Here is a 20,052-nt window from a genome sequence, read left to right as displayed (position 1 = left end):
TTTACTGGGACATGTGACAAAATATGAGTATGAGCTATGGTTTACAGAAAAAAACATTTGGCATCATTTTTAGATTTCCTGGTTTTGATAATTTGTCAAAGAGAATATAATTTTAGTTAGAGAGTATATAATGAAGTACTTAGAAGTAAAGGGGCATGATGCTTCCACCTAACTCTCAAAAAGTTCAGAGACAGAAAGAGAGAGAAAGAGCAAAACAGAATTGATGGTCAAGCAAATGGGACAAAATATAAAAATTTGTGAATCTTGATAAAAGGTACATAGGTGTTCTTTATATTATTTTTGGCTCTTTCCTGCAAGTCTGAAATTATTAATATAATTAATATAAAATTATAATTTTAATAAATATAAGGGATATTTTTAAAAAGGAAGGGAAGAACAAGGGTGAGAGGGAGGGAGGTTGTTTGTGGCCTTAAGGTAGAATGGGTTTCTTCTGGCTTGGTAGTTTGCAATGTCTAGAATAATGGGGTAAGGGATGGATGGGTGGGACTTTTATATGAACATCCATCCAAATTTATTCTTGTGGGACCAGTTTCTGGATTTGATGGTACTCTGATGCTGCTGTTATACTCCTCACTTATGATGACCCTCAAAATACACACACACACACACACACACACACACACACACACATATATGACTTCTGGGGTCATCAAGGAAATGTTAAATTGACTTGGTTGTTAGTGTGTACTTACTATTTGTTGCTCTATTGAACTGTATGTCTGTTTATTGCAATATGTTATAATATTGCATATAATCTACATGTTTCAAGAACAAAGTAAAGAAGATATCAGAGCTAAAGTGTTTATAAAATATCTCTACCCACAGCTAACCTAGCAACTACCAATTTTGTAATCTGCTGTATGACTTGTTAGTTGAAACAATAATTATTCCTTTAAGAAGGAAAATTTCTTTTTACTGTTGAGAAAATTAAGTGATGATTATTCAAACAGTATAACATGAAAAGGATGTAATAGAACAAAGCCCCCAATGGCCTTTGAAAGTCTAAATTGGAAAATGCATTCTCAATGCAATTTTAATTAAAGCAATTGAATTTAAGTAGTTGAGATAAACAAGGAATTGGAAGCCCTAAACCTTAATTTATCACTTTGATAGGGCAGATTATAGAAACTGTACTTTAAATGTAGGTCTCCATTGGTTTGAGCTACAGAACTCCATCAGATACTGTGCTGCCAGGCACACTCCTGGTCTTTCATTTAATTGTCTTCTTGCCTAGTTGATTAAATAAAGATTAGTGTTTATTATCTTCGCAGTATTTTACAAGCTTTAGCAAATGAAGCTAAACAGCTTTTCTATGAGGTAGGCAAGCCACAGCTTTATTCTCATTTACAGCTAGATAAATAGAAGACTCAATGTTTCAAGCACCGCAGTAACAAGGAAAAGTAGATCATACATGGTAACTTCTCTCTAGTTCCCTGAAATATTTCCAGTATGTTCCATCTGTTGATCACAAAAAAACTTCAGATCTTTTAACAGATGTTGGGATTATATGACACTTGTGACAAAATTAAGCCTACTTAGGTTTTGTATTTCTTTTAACAGTTCACAAAAGAAGGTGGAGAAAGGTTGTTTTGTAGTAACCACTTATATTAGTTTTCTATTACCACTGTAACAAATTACCATGAACAGTGGCTTAAAAAAACACACAAATTTATTTTCTTACGGTCCTGAAGGTCAGAATTCCTAAAATCAAGATGTCAGCTGGGCTGGTTCCTTTTAGAGGCTCTAAAGCAAAATTATTTGCTTCTGCAAGCTTCTAGAGGCTACCTGCCTCCCTTGGCTCATGACCCCTTCCTTCATCTTCAACATTAACATCTTAACATGGTCCTACCTATTTCACTGATTCTCCTCCTGCTGTTTCCCTCTTGTAAGGGTTCTTGTGATTATCTGCTCCACTGTGATAATTCAAGATATTCTCCCCCATCTAAAGATCCTTAACATATCACATCTGGAAATATACTTTTATTATATAAGGTAACACATTGACAGGTCCAGAGATTAGAATGTAGATATCTTTGGGTGGCCATTTTTCAGTCTACCATACCTCAGAAAACTTATGTGGGCAAGAAGATAACTGATATACATGTTTTCTTCCCTTTACACTCTTTGGATTACACCATTTCACCAAATCTCCTACACCTATTTTTTTTTTTGCAAATTTATTTCATATTATCTCCTAAAACATACTTTCCTCTGGCCCAAGAAATTCCCTGTTGATACATTACACGAAACACATTGAAAAGTCACCAATATGGATTATGGACTCAGATGAGAAAATATCCTCTTTACCTCTCTTTTCCCTCCCTCCTAAATGAAGCTTCTACTACTAGTCTTGACTTGGTCCTTTATGAATAGAGAGACTTTAGGCAAGCCATACAATGTTTTTGAGCCTCAATTTTCCTATTTCCAAAATGGGCATGATAATCCTTACCTCCGTTTGGGAGAAAATCTTTTCCTCTCCCCTTCAAAGTTCTTTTGATTGTTTTAAGAATTAAATTGACATGAGACCAACCAACAAAAGAAAATCTAATTTAATTCTGTACATGCAGGGGTTCCCAAAGAATATGAGGCCCATAGGCAGTCAGGCAATTGAGGCTTATATGAAATCTAGAGCTAAGGAGAAGAATATAGTAACCTGGGACTTCAAATGAAAGGAAGACAAAGCATGGGAAAATGAAAAAGAGTAAATGTTTGGTAAATAAATATTTACTGCACCAACAGAAATAATGGGACATAGAAAGGAATTTTAGTAGATTTTGTTAAGTTTCTCTCTGTAGACCACACCTACTTCATATTAACTATAGTTATATAGTTATATGAACTATATATATATATATACTAGTATATATATATATATATATATATATATATATATATATATGATGATAGCTACCTTCCTGGAGCAAATCTTCTTTCTAAATTCTTTTAGGCAGCTAGGGGGAAGGCCAGTTTCTTCCTGAGCCTTTTGTTTCTTAAAAACAATCAGTCTAGGAGCACCTGGGTGACTCAGTTGGTTAAGTGTCCAACTCTTGATTTAGACTCAGGTCATGATCTCACAGTTCATGGGATTGAGCCCCATGTTGGGCTCTGTGTTAACAAGAGTGGAGCCTGCTTGTGATTCTCTCTCTCCCTCTCTCTCTGCCCCTTCCCCACTTGTGCTCATGCTCTTTCTCTATTTTTCTGCCTCAAAATAAATAAGTAAACTTAAAAAAGTAATAAGCAGCTTAAAATAATCCACAGGCCAAAGAGACATATTTTGGTGTGGCAAAATTTCCCCTACACTTCAGTAGAGTTTTCTGGGCTTTCGGTGAGATCATGCATGAAGACCATCTGGCACATATTAAATGTTAGGTAAAAACCAAAAATAAACCCAAACATTTTGGAATGTGTTCCTCTTAATAAACCCACTCCTCAAATTCCATTTTAAGCAAACACTTTTGCTAAAAATATGAGGAGTATATTACTATAGAACAAAAGGGGTAAGGATATAAAAACCTTCTCTCTTAATAAATAAATATGCATTAAGATCTAACAATGTACTATAGTATAAGTACTAGGCACAATTCTCCAGATGTGCAGTTTCAGAGAAGATAAGTCACTAGACATAACTTGAACAGTTCTATGATCAAGAGGAATAAATTGGTTATAAGTACACTGAACAGACATCCTCTTCTTTTTCCCATGCGTGGAATAAGGTGGTGAAAACAAATTGGATATCAGCACAAATGATACCAATTCCTCGCTAAGTAAACATACTTGACAAAGAACTTGTATCTTTGTTTTTAAGGCCCTAGGCAGATAAGAAAGAACTGCTTTTCAGACAAGGCCAGAAAAACTACAGGTAAAATACCATTCCAACAAAATCAGCACAAAATCATTTTTATTCATCAAATTAGACCTACTTCCTGGTTGACTGCCCATGGAAACAGTAGTGTTTTTCTCAAAATAATTACACTGTTTCCTTACAAAGAGTGGTCTAAACGTTATCTGATTTCCTCTCTAAATGATAGTCCCTGCTCTAACCAAAATGCTTCATTCAGTACTTTGCTATTCAGTGGAAAGGATAAGGAGCCAATCCCTTGAAGTTAAGCCCTTTGTTCTTTATTTCCTCTGCTATCAAATATCAGTTGTCTCCACCTAGGTCCTCCCCACTCAAGTATTCCACAACCTAGTCTAAGGAATCCCCAAACCACCACGAAAAAATCAGCCAAGAGAACAAACATTTAGAGGGGGAAAAAAAGAGTAGAGTAGAAGTGTGTTGGGCTCTTTTGTTCCTAATGAGATTCAAGCATGTTCCATGTGTCACTTTCATATTCTATTAGTGCAGACTAGAATATGATTTATAGGCTTGTATTACTTTTAGTAAAATCCCATTGAGACAGGACAACTCAAGTGTCCTCCAGAGTTGTTTATAATAGGATTTTATCTCTATTAGAGAGAAAACAGCACTAGTTCCAGCTGTTCTTGCTTTGGATAAAAATTCACTTTTCATCAGTAAAATGTATAAAGTTTAGCTTGACAGCTGGCCTCATATAGTTAAATGCTATTTCATGTTATTTAGTTTAAATTTTCTCTCATAATGCTAGGAACAGATAAGATGAGACCCAGGTGCTGAATGGCATGTTTTTAGTTCTGATAGAACAGGCTTTGTCAACCAAGTTGGAAAAGTGAGAGAAGAATTAAAACGAACTAAGAAAGTTATTTGAATGAAATCTAAAGAATATAGCTTGGTATTTTCATGAGTTTTGCCAAAAGTCCAAATGAAAATAATAAAAATTGGTTCTGTCAGCAGAACTGTAGATTAGAGAAAATAACTACTAAAGAAAAACCACCACAAAATGAAAATGTAATATTTGTGCTCTTTCCATGTCTCCTTTCCTATCATAATCTGTCAAAATAAAAACCAAAGAAACAAAACATTCATGGCTAATCAGCATCCTTGACCTAGGAGATATAAACTAAGAGGTTTTGTAGAAGTTCACTGAATGCCAGTGGAGAAGGTAACCAACTAATTATGTAGTCATCAAATAGTTGCTCATAGTAAAACAAACACCTAATTCTAGGACACTTCATTTGTGAACTAGACCACGATTTCAATACAATATGCAAGCAGAGGTATTAACGTTACTTACTTTTTATTATAACAGCAGGTTGAAACATCTCCCACAAAAGTCATACAGTCAATGGGGCGCCTGGGTGGCACAGTCGGTTAAGCGCCCGACTTCAGCCAGGTCACGATCTCGCGGTCCGTGAGTTCGAGCCCCACGTCAAGCTCTGGGCTGATGGCTCGGAGCCTGGAGCCTGTTTCCGATTCTGTGTCTCCCTCTCTCTCTGCCCCTCCCCCGTTCATGCTCTGTCTCTCTCTGTCCCAAAAATAAATAAAAACGTTGAAAAAAAAAAGTCATACAGTCAAGTGCACCATCATTAAAGATGGGAAATGGTGTATAGTTAGAGCGCTGGAATTGGAAAGTGTCCTAGGAACTCTTGTTAGCTCACCTGAGCGAGTAAGGCCATTGGCTATAGAGAAGTCGGGGTACAGGCAGCCAGCTCTCAAAGCCAAGCACACCATCAGCTGGGTCATAGGCTTGAAATAAATTTATCAGGCAGTACTTTTAAGCTCTAAAATTTTCATTATTTTTCCTGGCATGTTTAATTTCAAACCTCATCTATTTTCTCACCTCTTCATCCAGCACGCTGAAAGTTGCCAAAATATCTCCCCCTAATATAGACATCCTGGAATGGGGAGGCGACTAGACACTGCATCATGTTTGGAAGTTCTCAGCTAACCTATGAAAGCAGCCTTTCACTATTTCTCCTCAGTAGTTATTGCCCATTTAATGTAGTCTAAATAGTGGTGTGTACAAGGTGTGTGCATTATCATTTTAGTCTACTACCTTGGTCACAAACACTGAAGTGTGTTAGATAATTGAGAAAATTATCCAGGAAGATTCTAAAGTGTCATTAAGAAATTAAATAGTTAAATAATATATTTTATACTTATAACAATAAATAGTCCCATGGTATCTACTATGTGCAAAGCTCTGTAAAAGGCAATGGAATACATGAAACTAACTGAAGCATCTTGTCGTAGAGATATCTGTAACCCAGCAAAGGTGGTGTTGGGTGTTGGAGATATGGTCATATAAATAAAAGTAGACAGGCTGTAGTTAATAAGTAGCATAGCTAACATTTAAAAAAATGTTTTATTTATTTTTGAGAGACAGAGAGAGAGTGGAAGCAGAGGAGGGGCAGAGCGAGAGAGAGGGAGACACAGAATCCGAAGCAGGCTCCAGGCTCTGAGCTGTCAGCACAGAGCCCAATGCAAGGGTTGGACCCACAAACTGTGAGATCATGACCTGAGCTGAAGTCAGACTCTTAACAGACTGAGCCACCCAGGTGCCCTTCATAGCTAACATTTTAGGGCAATTACTGTGTGCTGGGCACTGGTATTACATATTTTACATTTATTTTCTCACTTTTTCTTCATACTTTCATAAGATAGGGTATAAGAAAACCACCTAGTTTTCCATCTCCCATGTCTTCCTTTCCTGTGTGTCTCCTTTACTTTCATATTACTACCACATGCACATAGGACACTTCTGGTTACTGAATGTGGGGAGGTTTCTCCCCCACAGCAAGCAACTCTCTGTGACACAGCTGGGTGGCATACAATTCAACACAATTCTGAACAATTTACCCAGAGGTAGTAGCCTCAGATCCCACAGGTTACAGGTTCAATCCCACAAACTTGTCCTCCCCTCCCCCAGCCCCCTTCTTCAACCTCAGATGCCAGTCTCAAGCCCTGGTTGTCCCCTGTGCTTCTGTCCAACCTACTACAGATGGTAGGTTCCAATGAGCCCCTTTTGTGTGTGATTGATTTGCTCGAGGGCTCACAGAACTCAGGGGAACACTTGGGTATACCAGTGCAGGATCATCTGTCCCTGTGGGGCTGCAGTGTGTCACTGTCCCTATGTGGATGAGTTTGCCAACCTGGAACCTCTCCAAATGCCCTACCATTGGGATTTTATATATGCTTCCTCACATAGGCATGATCAATTTATTAGTTTCATTTCCAGCTCCTCTCCCCTCTCTGGAGGATAGGAGGGGGAGCTGAAAGTTCCAAGTTTCTACTCATGGCTTGGTCTTTCTGTTGTTCAGTCCCTATCCAGGTGCCACCTAAGAGCCCACCCAGAGTTGCCTCAGTAAAACAAAAGATGCTCCTAGTGCTCTTGTCACTTAGGAATTTACTAGAGTTTTCAGAGCTCTGTGTCGAGAACTGGAGACAGAGACCAATATTTCTTATTATTTCATTGATAGTTACTATTATTGTCCCTGTTTTATGTATAAGGAAACTGAAACCCAGAGTTAAAGGATTTGCCTAACTTCATACAACTGAAAGTGATTCATTCATTAAGTGATTCATCCATTCATTTATTTATCCAATCAACAAATATTTACTCTGTACTCAGTATGTGCCAAACACTTTTTAGGTACAAATGAGATAAAGCAATGGACATAACCTTCAAAATCCTTGCTCTGTGGAAGCTTACATTTTAGTAGGAATAGATAGGAAGACAAACAGAATACAAATTAGCTTTTACATATGTCAGGAGGCAAGAAACGTAAAGAAGATTGACACAGGACAAAGTCATAGACATAGTGATGCACTGGTGTTTTCAGGGCTGACCTGTCTGAGGAGGTAGCATTTGAACACTCATCATTTAGTTCAAAAATTCAGTAATGTTATAACATTTTTTCTTATGAAAACATTTTTTCTTATGCTGAGGAATATGTAGAAATACAAAAAAAAAACCATAAAAAAAGAAAAGAAAAACTCGTCAAATAAAATCCAAAATGGAAAGTTATCCATTATTCCACCACCCATCTGTAACTATTATTACTATTTTAGTGTTTGTCCTATGAGATAATCAGAACATTGAGATCATATTGCTTATGCAATATTAAACAGTGCTTTCTTTTCCTATTTTGGAAGAATATTTTTCAGTATCACTAAATATTCTCATAACATATTATTTTAATACTTGCATGGAATTCAACTACATGAACCAGCGACAGTTTATTTAACCTTTCTCTTGTATTTATCCTTTCTGTTGGATGTGTATATTACCTCAAAGTTTTCACTATTATAAATAATACCTGGAGGATGACTTTTGTACATAACTTGTAAGCTTCTCTTATTATTTGCTTAGAATAAATTCTTAGGTGCTTAATTCCAGGGGAAACCTGTGCAAAGCCAAATTTGGTTTCTAGAAAGCTCATAACTAATTTTCCCAACAACTTTGCATGAGTGCCGATTTACACCACCCTTTCTAATTGAGATTATTACTTAATATGTATTTCAGCTAATTTTATAAATAAAATATATTGTTATAATTTATATTTGGGACATTGATCTTTTATTGAAATACACCTTCTAAATTCAGATCCCCAAATCTGAATAATTGATGAGCATCCAGGCTTGTCTGCTATAGGGAAAGCAGGTTAGTTGAAAAGGTTTCTTGCCAATTCTGATCTGTAGGAAAAGTGATGGCACAACTCATTTTTGGCTTAACTCTATCCTTTCATTCGTTGATTATGCAATTATAAAATATTTAGTGATAACTAGGTGACAAACAGTATTCTAAAGTCTGAGGGGCTAAAATTCTAATAAGTAAATATACAGTCACATTTTGATAACTGCTATTAAAAAAATGTAAGCTCCACCCACATACAGACTCCATGAGAACAGACTTCTTGCTATTTTTGTTGACCACTATATCCCTACTACTTAGAATAGTGCTTGAACATGATAGATACACAGTGAGTATTTGATGAATGCCATAATAAATAAACAAAAGAAGTAAAGCAGGTTAATAAGATAGAGAATGTTTAAAAAAAAAGATAGAGAATGTTTGTTGGGTGGGTGTGCACTAATTAATATCAGATGGTTAGAGATAGGCTTACTGCCAACATGATGTCAGAAATGCCTTGGTCCATACAAGAACTGGTAAGAGGGCCAATGTGGGTGCTGTGCAGACAATGAAGAAGAGAGTAGAAGATGCATTGTGGAGGAGGAATGGTGAGATGGGATCATGTAAAGTCACATTTGGTCTGAGTGAGAAGAAAATCCATTGAAGTATTTTAAACAAAGGAGTGAGGGTCACTCCCTCTTGCATATTAATGGTCACTCCTTCTTTCAGATTCTAGAATCAGAGAACAGAGCAAGGGTATCACTTAAGAGAGGCTATTGCAATAATCCATGATGTGGTAGCAATGGCATGGAACAGAATGTTAGCCTTGGAAACAACAAAAGTGGTAAAATTCTGCGTAGAGTTAAGAGAACAGAACCATCAGAAATTTCTGGTATTTAGGATGTGGTATGAGAAAAAATTTGAACCAAGAGTGATTCCAAGGATTCTGGCCCAAGCAACTGGGCCTTTACCTTTTACTGGTAAAAAGTTGTGTAAAGTTGTATAAAGAACATTAAAACATGTAAGAAGTTGTATATAACGTGTAAAAAGTTGCATAAAGAACGTTAATAAAATTTTTTTTTAAACAGAGAATTTAGGAAATTGTTTTAATGATATGTTTAAATTGGATTTAACAACTTTGTGAAGAAATAAACAGTATTTAATGTTATTGAAAATGCTTTAAACAAACTATCTACAATTCTCTAGGAATTAAAGTAGATAATAAGTGAAAAACAAATGAGTTTATTTTGAATTAAAGTCATATGTATCTTTATAAAAAAGATGTTTTGTTTAAATTCAGAGTAAGAACAGCATTGCCTTTGGAGCCCTCAAATTTAGTAACATACACAGGTGAGAGGGCAGTCTTTATTTTGCAGTAGAAAATGTAGCATCTTTGCTGTCTTGATAGCCTTTGTGTTAAAAATATGTCCAAGATGCTTGATACACAGGTCAGTGCCTTGAGAACCCAGTTGTGTATTAACAGCACCTGGTGAGTGTTCTTTGCGAGCCCAGGCAAGACGATGTCTGAGTTATTACTGCTAATCTAACTTTATCATTACTCACAGAGCAGTAAGTGCTTGAAAATACCAATTACACAGTTTTTCAGTGTTGGAAATTTATACATGAATAATTTTAATTCTTATTATAAATTAGTGTCATCAGTTGAAATTTTATGAATATCTTTACACCTTGCAATAATTTCACTTTACATTCTACTCATAAATCTAGTGCGTAACAAATAATTTTCTAACAACTCTGTAAAATATTCAAAACATATTTCAATGCCTTCTTATAACAATGAAGATGTGGAAATGATTACTCAAAGGGAAATTCCTTATGTCTCAGCAACCCAAGGCATCTATATGCCATGATGCTATAGATCTTTCTCTGGGTTTCTCGAACTGTCAACAACTCTTTTAATTAAAAGGAACAAAACTAAAAGCCACAGTGATGGGTGTTGGAAAACACTGTAGGATAATATTTTGTGCCAATATGGAAGAAATACATACTGCAGCACTGAGGATGTATAGCTACCTCCAATGCAGAGGGTACTGGTCAAGTTCAACTAACAAAAGACATTAATAACGAAATTGGTTACAAATATACATACAAAATATACATATGCACTTTTTTAAGCATTTATGTACAGTAAATTACTAACTGGATCAATTGAAGTATTCTAAAAAAGAAACAGTAAATTTCATTTTGAGAAAATTCACCCAAAATTAATTCCAAAGCTCATGGAGTCATCCTATTTTGTGGCTTACACTAAAAGCTTTTCCCTCTGATTTTTCTCTATTAATACAGAATCCCTCAGGGACCTAAACTCAGGAAGCCTCCGGCATGCATCATAAATTTTCTAGTGACATATTTAACCCAACTTCCTCTGTTGGAGCCTAGTGTATTAACAAATAACTCCTCTGACTTCCTAGAACACACACCTTTATTGAGTTACAAAATGACCATTTTCAGGCCTATTGGAACACAAAACAAAGCTCTCCTTTTACCATAGGCCCATTGAAGGCTACTTTGATTCCTCCATCAACACTAGGAACTGCCAGAAAATTTTCATTTTTTTTCCCTGTGCCTGTTGGCAGTAGGAGAGAGGTTCTAATGAGTCCATTGTCAGCACTTTCTTGGATTGCAGATTGCTAAATTACAAATCAGTTGTGCTTTAGTCTCTGGATGTGAATGTGTCAGTGTTCTTCCTCTCCTGAAACTTTGCCAATTAGGAAGCAGATTCTCCTATCCTGTATTTCAAAGCCTTATTCACGAACTGACATTAGTGTTACAATTTCAGTAATGGACCCTAAAAAAGCATTACGGCTAAATAGTTCTAATTTCAATTACGAATGACATCGTACAGAGTGAATGCTTAGACAGATGCTTCAGACTCCCAACGAAATACACTATGTCCTAATTGCTTTGCAATCTTTCAATTCAAATCAAGTGAACACTTCAACCCTGTTGCTTCAGTCTCTCCAAGAAGGTAAACACTGGGCTTTAATGGGCTGTGCTAATAATAACTATGCAAAGCAGTTAGACAAAACTCTAATTCTTTTCAAGGTTGGCAATAAAAAGAAAGTTCTGAAAAGAAGATTAGTGCTAAACTTGACAAAAAAAAAGTTTTGGAAACTTTGATAGCCTACTTAAAAAGATGGTCAAAGAACTCTCTAAAAATTTTTGTTTTGACGTATGAAGGCACAAAATGAAATTCCAGGTAGACTGGAGGAGTTCCCTTTTATTTCTTTCAATTCTTAGATCCTTGTCAGGGTATGGTCCCAACTAGCTCAGCAAATTTATTTAAATACCTGTTTTACTTGGATGGTTGCTGTATTTTAATCTCAGAGAGAATGATTTAAAAAATACTTTTTTCAACGCTATCTAGTTACCCATTTCTAAATATGAATCAAAAATAAGTCTGTGAGAAACAATTGGCAATAGAAAGCAGGACACAGCATGAGGCTAGTTGTGTGACAATAATTCCTTGCTTTCTGAGAATTCTAAGAAAGAACTGAGGCATGAGGCCAGGGTGGAGATTAGAGCAATAATTCCAGAGTTAGGGGAGACCTTGGAGGAGTACTCATGATTCCTATTTTCTCTGAAATGTTTAATTTGGCATACAAATGAAACATATTCATATGATAAAACATTTAGGCACTCAATAATGTTTGCTGAACACATTTAGGAAGTGAAAAAGAAAAATGCAGAATTCATTACTTTATAATTATACATCCATAAGTCACTGTATGTTTACAAAGTACTTCCCAATCCTAGTCTTCACTTTAGAGCAAGAGAAATAGAATGAATTAGCATTAGCCGTAATGACTCTCAGCTGAACAGCACTTTACAACTTTCCAATATATTATTTCATTGTTGGATGTTAAATGTCTTGTGTTACACCACTCCAAAGCATTCCAAAAGCAGCCCTCACTCCCTCCATACCCAGAGTGCGATGAGCTCATCAAGCCATTTTGCCACTTCATCAGCCCCTGCATCATTATCTAGAGAAACATGATAAAAGAGCAAGTCTGAGTACAGTTATTTATGGGATACCGCTGAAGAGTATGATTATGGAGTCTCAAATCATTTACCATAACAGGATTTTGGGATGCTGTAATTTACCAGCTCTCATCAGTTAGAGAATTCCTACTAAAAATTCCAAATTGCAATGTTAGAACACAAAATAAGATGGACAAATCAGATCCGATAAGTTTCTGTTCACATTTTGTTCGCTCAAGAAACTCTCTCTCGAACTCCAGTTTGTCCAATTTACAGAGCCACACTGCTTGCTTTCTAAATATTTCAAATTATCTCATGTTCTTAAGTAATATGAATTTGTTTTAAACTAGTTTTGTGTGCCCTAAAAATAGGATGAGGTAAAAGAGTTGTGAAGGAATATGTTGTCAACAGATAAAACTTATTATCGTTATACACTGATCAGTTTGAATTCAGCGTGAAGCCCAAAGTGGCACACTGTTTTTAACAATAAGAACGAGTCACTGGATCAGATATGAGAAATAGGAGTTCTAATTACTGAGAGTTTAGGTTTACTATTTCCAGGTACTTTCACATATTTCTTTATTTAATGATTGCAAGTGAGATATTGTTGCACAATATTAAAGTTGGGAAAATTGAGGCTCAGAACATCTAAGAAAAACAGTACAGGACAGGGTAGCACATAATAGCATACTCTTTAGTGTCAATCCAATATGATTTTAGTACCAGAGTTTCCTCCCAACTTAAGCAATTTATTCAAACTTGCCAAGCCTCATTTCCTCATCTATAAATTGGGAATAATAACAATACCTACCTCATACAGTTGTAAGAATTAAATAAGACTATGCATATAATGTGTTTAAGCACAGTGCTTGTTGATGCCTGGTAATTATTTGATAAATGTAAGCTATATGCGTTAATAATTTCTAATTTACCCAGGGATACTGGCCAAGAAGTGGCAGTGCTGATTTGGTGCTATGTGTGAGTCCAGATACTTGGCCCCTTAGCCATTACAGTCTACTGCCATCCGTTGTCTATAAAATGAGAGTATTCTAAATGTACCACATGATCTTCTAGTTCTGAAATATTGTGATATGGGGGCACGAAGATGCTTGTTAATTCCTCAGTTTAGGTAGTCCATCTAAGTGTATATTGCTACTGTTAGCTCACAGAGATCACTTATTATAACAATGAATTTAATCTTTTCAAGAAAGTTAAGTGTTATTCCTTGCTTAGAATCAATTATCTACCCTTAAAATTTTGTCTTAAAATGAGGAATATATCTGCATAGCTCAGAGTACTTTATTTATAATAATGTAAGTTTGAAATAAGAAAAAAAAGTTCCTTGTTTGAATTCTGTAAATGGAATAGGCATCATCTTAACTATACATACAGCTCAAAATTTGGTTCTGCCCACAATGGACCCTTTTTATTATTATTATTATTATTATTATTATTTTAACTTTGAATCACAAGGCATATACAATTAGTAGGTTAAATTTTCTTTGCTTTATTGGTGAAAGGAATTAGGTGAATCCCACCCGGGAACTGATTGAGTTTTTAAAGCGAAAATAATCCAAATACCTCCGTTAGACTGGCTTAAGTGAAACTATCTAGATTTTGAGTTATCATTTTGCATTGTCCCTTGCAAGAGTGCATTTTTTGTGGAGGTATAGGCCATCAAAGGGAAGATTAAGTAAAGGGTGTGAGTATCTGTAGCTGTAGCCCTAATTATAGCTTCACATAGAGAAGCTGGTTCAGCTCACAGCATATTATTTGACAATGGCTGAGCTTTATTTCTGCAAGAGGAGATCCAAAAATTATTTATGTTTGGGAGAAATGAGGTTTTGTCCACTGGCCTGAGTTCTTACTTATATATACTCATGACATACTCTATTTTTTCACTGACAACTATTTCTCCCATCCATTCACCAATGAGATGTTCATAGTCAAGGATAGGTCTTGACAGTGTGTAGCAAGCAACCAACACTCCTACCGAAAGAGAAGTGATTATTATGTACAAGTGTGTATTTAAGTTTACGTTTAGTATACTGAATGTTTCAAGATGAAACTTAATAGATGCATATTAATCATTTACTGAAAAAAAGAAAATCCTAAAGCTAACCAAACATCTATCACATTTGAAAAATCTACTTTATACGAAGAGACACACAATTATCTGCTGATATAAATTGGTGTTGACTATGGGGTATCTCGAAAAACTGGTTGCCATTTCATTTATGGATAACATCATTAGGAAATAATAATTTCTTCAAGTCTGTTCTCTTTCACAAATTTTTAGGCTTTATGTCAGTTGTGATTTTCCTTTGAGATTGCCATTTATTGGTCTCTGTTATCCTTTAGAAAATGGAAGAAAAGTAAATCTCTCCTTTGAAGATTGATTTATAGAGGTGGTAAAAAATATGAGAAAAGCTGTTTTAAGTTTCCATTATAGTGTAATGTCTCTGTGTGACGGGAAACCAGTATACAAGTGTAAGTGGAAAGGAATTTTTCATCAAAGAAATAAAAAAGGCAATGAGTTTGAGAGTCGCCAAGTTTTTCTTTCTTTCTCAAAACAGGACAAAAATTTAAATATTTCAAAATATAGTATGAGGCTTTCATTCTTTGCTACCTTACTTCACAGCTACCTCATCATGTCAACTAACCTGGATGAAGAAGGACCAGAAATCTTTCAACCACAACCCGGTCCAGTGAGAGCACTTTATCTACATTCCGGTCATCAAAGATTTATAGGGATCACCTGCTGTTATTTTGGGCCTTGCAAAGTAAATTGGGAAATCAGACTTTCCATTGCCTATTGGATGGCTGGCCACAGAGCAAAGATATAAATGAAGGTCAGTGTGGCATAGCAGCAAGGCACATGTTGACCACCATCCAGAAGAAGATAACTGCTTCTGGATTGCTAATGGAAAGAACAAGGAAGAGTTGATTTTGTGCCTCTATCTAGTCCCCTGTGGTTCCTGGCCACACTCTTCATTCACAGTGTGAGCTATACTTCAGCTATACTTCAGAAAGATGAGTTTCCAAAGTATTGTGACCAGATTTCTAGTCTATAACTTACGATTTCCCCCCAAACAATAAGTGCATTGGGATTTGCCTTTTGTAAATCTAATAGATACATTGTGGACTTTAATGATTTTCTAAAGCCACCTTTTTTAGAAGAAAAGAAGAATTCCAGTGCTTTCAGGCATATTTTTGGAATAAAAAGGCTCAGTTTGCAATACATTTTATGTGAGCTATACTTCAGCTATACTTCAGAAAGATGAGTTTCCAAAGTATTGTGACCAGATTTCTAGTCTATAACTTACGATTTCCCCCCAAACAATAAGTGCATTGGGATTTGCCTTTTGTAAATCTAATAGATACATTGTGGACTTTAATGATTTTCTAAAGCCACCTTTTTTAGAAGAAAAGAAGAATTCCAGTGCTTTCAGGCATATTTTTGGAATAAAAAGGCTCAGTTTGCAATACATTTTATCCAGGTGACTTTGAGATTGCAATGATATCATCGATCCTAATTTTAGCTATGCCAATTGAAACCCTGTATTTTTGTGAAGGTAGAAAAATAATTAATGCATCAAAGAGAACCAAGGATAACATGTACTTTGAAAAGAAGACAAGGTGTATCTATTTATCCTCAGGATGGAACTACAGACTTAAAATAGTTCCCATATTATAGGGGTAAAAATCTGCAGATGGTATATCCACAACTTGATGCTAACTGGCTGGTATCAGGATAGAAGTTGACAGGATAGTGGAAGAGGAATGATTCACTTGATTAAAAACAACAAAAGCAAAACAAAAAACAAAAAACAGGGTGACCACGACAATCTCTTAGGACAAGTAGCTTCAAGATCACAATGAATATTTAATAGGAGCAGAATATCTCTATAGATCAAATGTTGTGTTGCCTGCCTTCATTTTCATATCAGCTTTCATAGAAAGCTAAGATTATAGGTGACACCTAGATATACATAATGGTGTGCTTCTAAAGCAATAATACCCTAATGTCCTCCTGTTGCCATATTGACTTTTTGGGCCAGTATACAGAAACCATGTTAGGAACCTGTAGATGTCCCACGAAGGTGGTCTTGCCCTGTTTTTAAATTGTTTTATTGCCAGGATTCTAAAACTATATATGCTATTTAAAAATGTTATGGATTTAATATTTATATTAACTGTCATAACTTGATGCCAATACAGTTTTAGGGATCAGTGGATGCAAGAAATAATGATACCTAACCAACAAGTGATTTTATAACAATGCAAGAAATATACTGCATAAAGACACCTAAAATTCTATATGAGAGGAGAAAAAACATGGGTTTGAAGAGTGAACAGATTGGTACATATAGAGATACAACATTTCATATTCATACATACTTATATACATCTATGTGCATATACATTTACATGCATGTATATTTATATATATGCATATATAGTCGAATCTCAATTTTTGTGATAATTATGTTCCATAAAGTCACCAAAAACATTGAATTAGTGAATATTAAGTCATTGCACCTAGGGGAAATGAGAAATTAGGTTCCTGTGAGCTTCTGGTCACATTTTTGTCAAGTGATCAATATATAACTTTGTATTATGTCTGTTTCTGTTTAAAGATCCTTTACTGAATATACATTGTTGACTGACTGACACTGAAATCATGGTGAACAACACTACAGCCGGTGCCTGAACAAAGCTCATCTAAAATACTTATCTTCTCCATAGGCATAGTGAAGCTATCTTGCACTTTGGAATACTAGATAGCACTTTAATATGACACTTGGGGGAATCTTAAATAGCAAAGTCATCAACAAAGAGCACAAAATGCAGAAACCATGGCTGCAAACAAGTCACCTGTTTACAGTATAACAACTGAAGCAAGAAGGCAGAGTGTCATCTTGTTTGATCTCAGCTGGTAATGTATGCCTTGGGCAACTCAAATTTTTCACCGTTCAGTACATGTCCAAGAAGGACTGAAAAAACACCGGAAGTATCGGCTTTAGGATTGGCCTACAAATAAATTTTATGTATAAGTAAATTCACCAGTACAGAATATATGAATAATGAGAATCAACTATATATAGTATCTATACTTACACTGGATATTTCTTTTTAAATTTTCTAATTGCACAGGAACTATTTCCTTATTTTTTATGTGTGCATGTATTACTAGTATTTCAGTATATCACAGTCTTGGTGGAGTCTTAAGGATACATAAGAACGTACAAGTGAACATATTCATGAACATAGTTCATGTTGTGCTCATTTTCTAGTCAATTCACGTTCCTGATGTTATATAAACAGCCCATTGTATGACTGCCCTGTTGATATTCTTTGTTCATAGAGATCTCAACTCAACACTGTTACCAAGTATTCCATGCTGACATGGGCATGTGATAAAGGCAGAGTTTAGGGTTTTTTTGTGGTAAAATCATGATCATTCTTAGGAATATATTCCACTTTTAACAAAAGAATGATACTATATTATGATTCATGAGATTACACAAGAATGCATGTTTTCTATTTTCAGGGAACACACAAACTAAAAAGAAAAAGTTCAGATTAACAATAGTACTGTCTTTAATTAAACTTTCTCAACATCAATATTAAGTTGGGCTTACATTATTTTATTTATTTATATCCAATAAGTTTTAATTAACAATATTTTCAAAATTTAGTTAAGAGTGGTCAGTTAGGAAGAACTCAATGGCCGAAACAGGGACCCAAATTATGACCATGATTTTACATCCATTGTGATGGAGTAAACTGAGATAATCAGTTATAAACAGCGGGAATACCAATTAGTGTATTTTAAATAGGAAACCATAGATTAAAGCTTTTTTGGGGTTTTGAACTCACAAACTGTCTAACTGATGAGAAGTGGTGTAATCAGAGGTATTTCTTGGTCACAGACACCAAATTCTATTTAATTGGATGGTGCATTTTTTATGGAGATGACTTTTAAGCAGAATCACAGAAGATGCAAAAGAAGTAGTTCTTGTGATGCAGAAAGAATTTCTTAAATTTGCTGAGAAAAGGTGAATGGATGAAGAAACACAGAAATTAGAGAAGGAGGCCAATATGGGGCTTCCCAGGGCCTGCACCTGAACTGTCAGTGGGTCTGTGGAGCAGTGGGTCTAAGGTTCAGTGGTCAATTTTAAGCAGGCCATGGAAATACATAACCTCTCCAGGAATTCTTTCTCAAATGGTATGCTCATCGATTTTGGAACATCCCTGAAAAAGTACAGATTGAATTCCTCCCTGCCCCCTACCCCAGATATTGGATTCACAGAAGGTACTGATATCCCAGAGTTAGAAAGAAAAAAAAAATCTGGATTTATGTACCTGGCTGGTTCTCCAAGACCTGTATTTCTGAAATTTGAAAAAATTGGTGTTCTTGAGGTTTCAGACAACCTGTTATATGGGCCTTGGGATTATCTTTAAAAACCTTTCTGTGGTTACTGAGATGTATCACCAGGGTAGATAGTAAAGGTTAAGAGGAAAGAATTGGGCTGGACTGATGGTACAAACTCATGACATATTGTGGAGAAATATGTACACATTTGCCACATTTGAGTGCAGGAATAGGGCCAGTTGTAAAGTTCTAAGTTTTCAAATCTAACACTGATACAGAAGAACAGCAAGGAAGAATTTGGGGAAGACTCTGGCTTTTTTTTTTTTTATTTCCCTGGAATGTTCAACGTCCTTTTACAATGACTTCAGCTGTACATTTATTTGGAGGATATTTTAGTGAGTCTTTTGGTATTTTGTACAATATAATAATAACTGATTTTATATATATGTAAGAGCAAGGGGAAAGCCTCACTTAAGATAGCTTTAAAAAAATAATTTCAGTTTTGGGGTGCCTGGGTGGCTCAGTCGGTTAAGCATCTGACTTTGGCCCAGGTCATGATCTCACTGCTTGGCTCGGCTCCTTGAGTTCAAGCCCTTTGTCTGGCTCTGTGCTGACAGCTTAGAGCCTGGAGCCTGCTTCGAATTCTGTGTCCCCTCTCTCTGCCCCTCCCTCACTCATGCTCTGTCTCTCTCTGTCTCTCAAAAATAAACATTAAAAAATAAAAAAAAAATAAGTTTGGTTTAGATATTCTCTATTAAATACAAAGTTTTTTTTATATAATAGGGAGTGTGGTTATTTGAATATGTATGTTTGTTCCTTTAAGTCTGAGAGGTGGATCACATTGGTTAGCAAGTGATCTAACCATTTAACTTCTTTTGCAAAATTTTTGGTTATCATTATCCTCCAAGATGGCAGATAGAATAGGGTACAGAAGAGACATGCCTCCAATTTTCCCACATTGTGTAGAATATCTTACTTATTCAGGACAACATGAAATAAATGTACACTATAACCACATGCAAAATCACATTAAATTTTGCACATGACATTTGCAATATGGAAGGCTAGATGTGAATAACTTTTTTACAAACAAACTTTAAAAATTTTTTGACAACACTTAAAAGGAGAATGTTTAAAGCAAAAAATTTACCCTGCTACTCT

Source organism: Felis catus, chromosome F2, assembly GCF_018350175.1.
Source record: "Felis catus isolate Fca126 chromosome F2, F.catus_Fca126_mat1.0, whole genome shotgun sequence".
Classification (NCBI taxonomy): Eukaryota; Metazoa; Chordata; class Mammalia; order Carnivora; family Felidae; genus Felis; species Felis catus.
Note: the sequence above shows the minus strand (reverse complement) of the source record.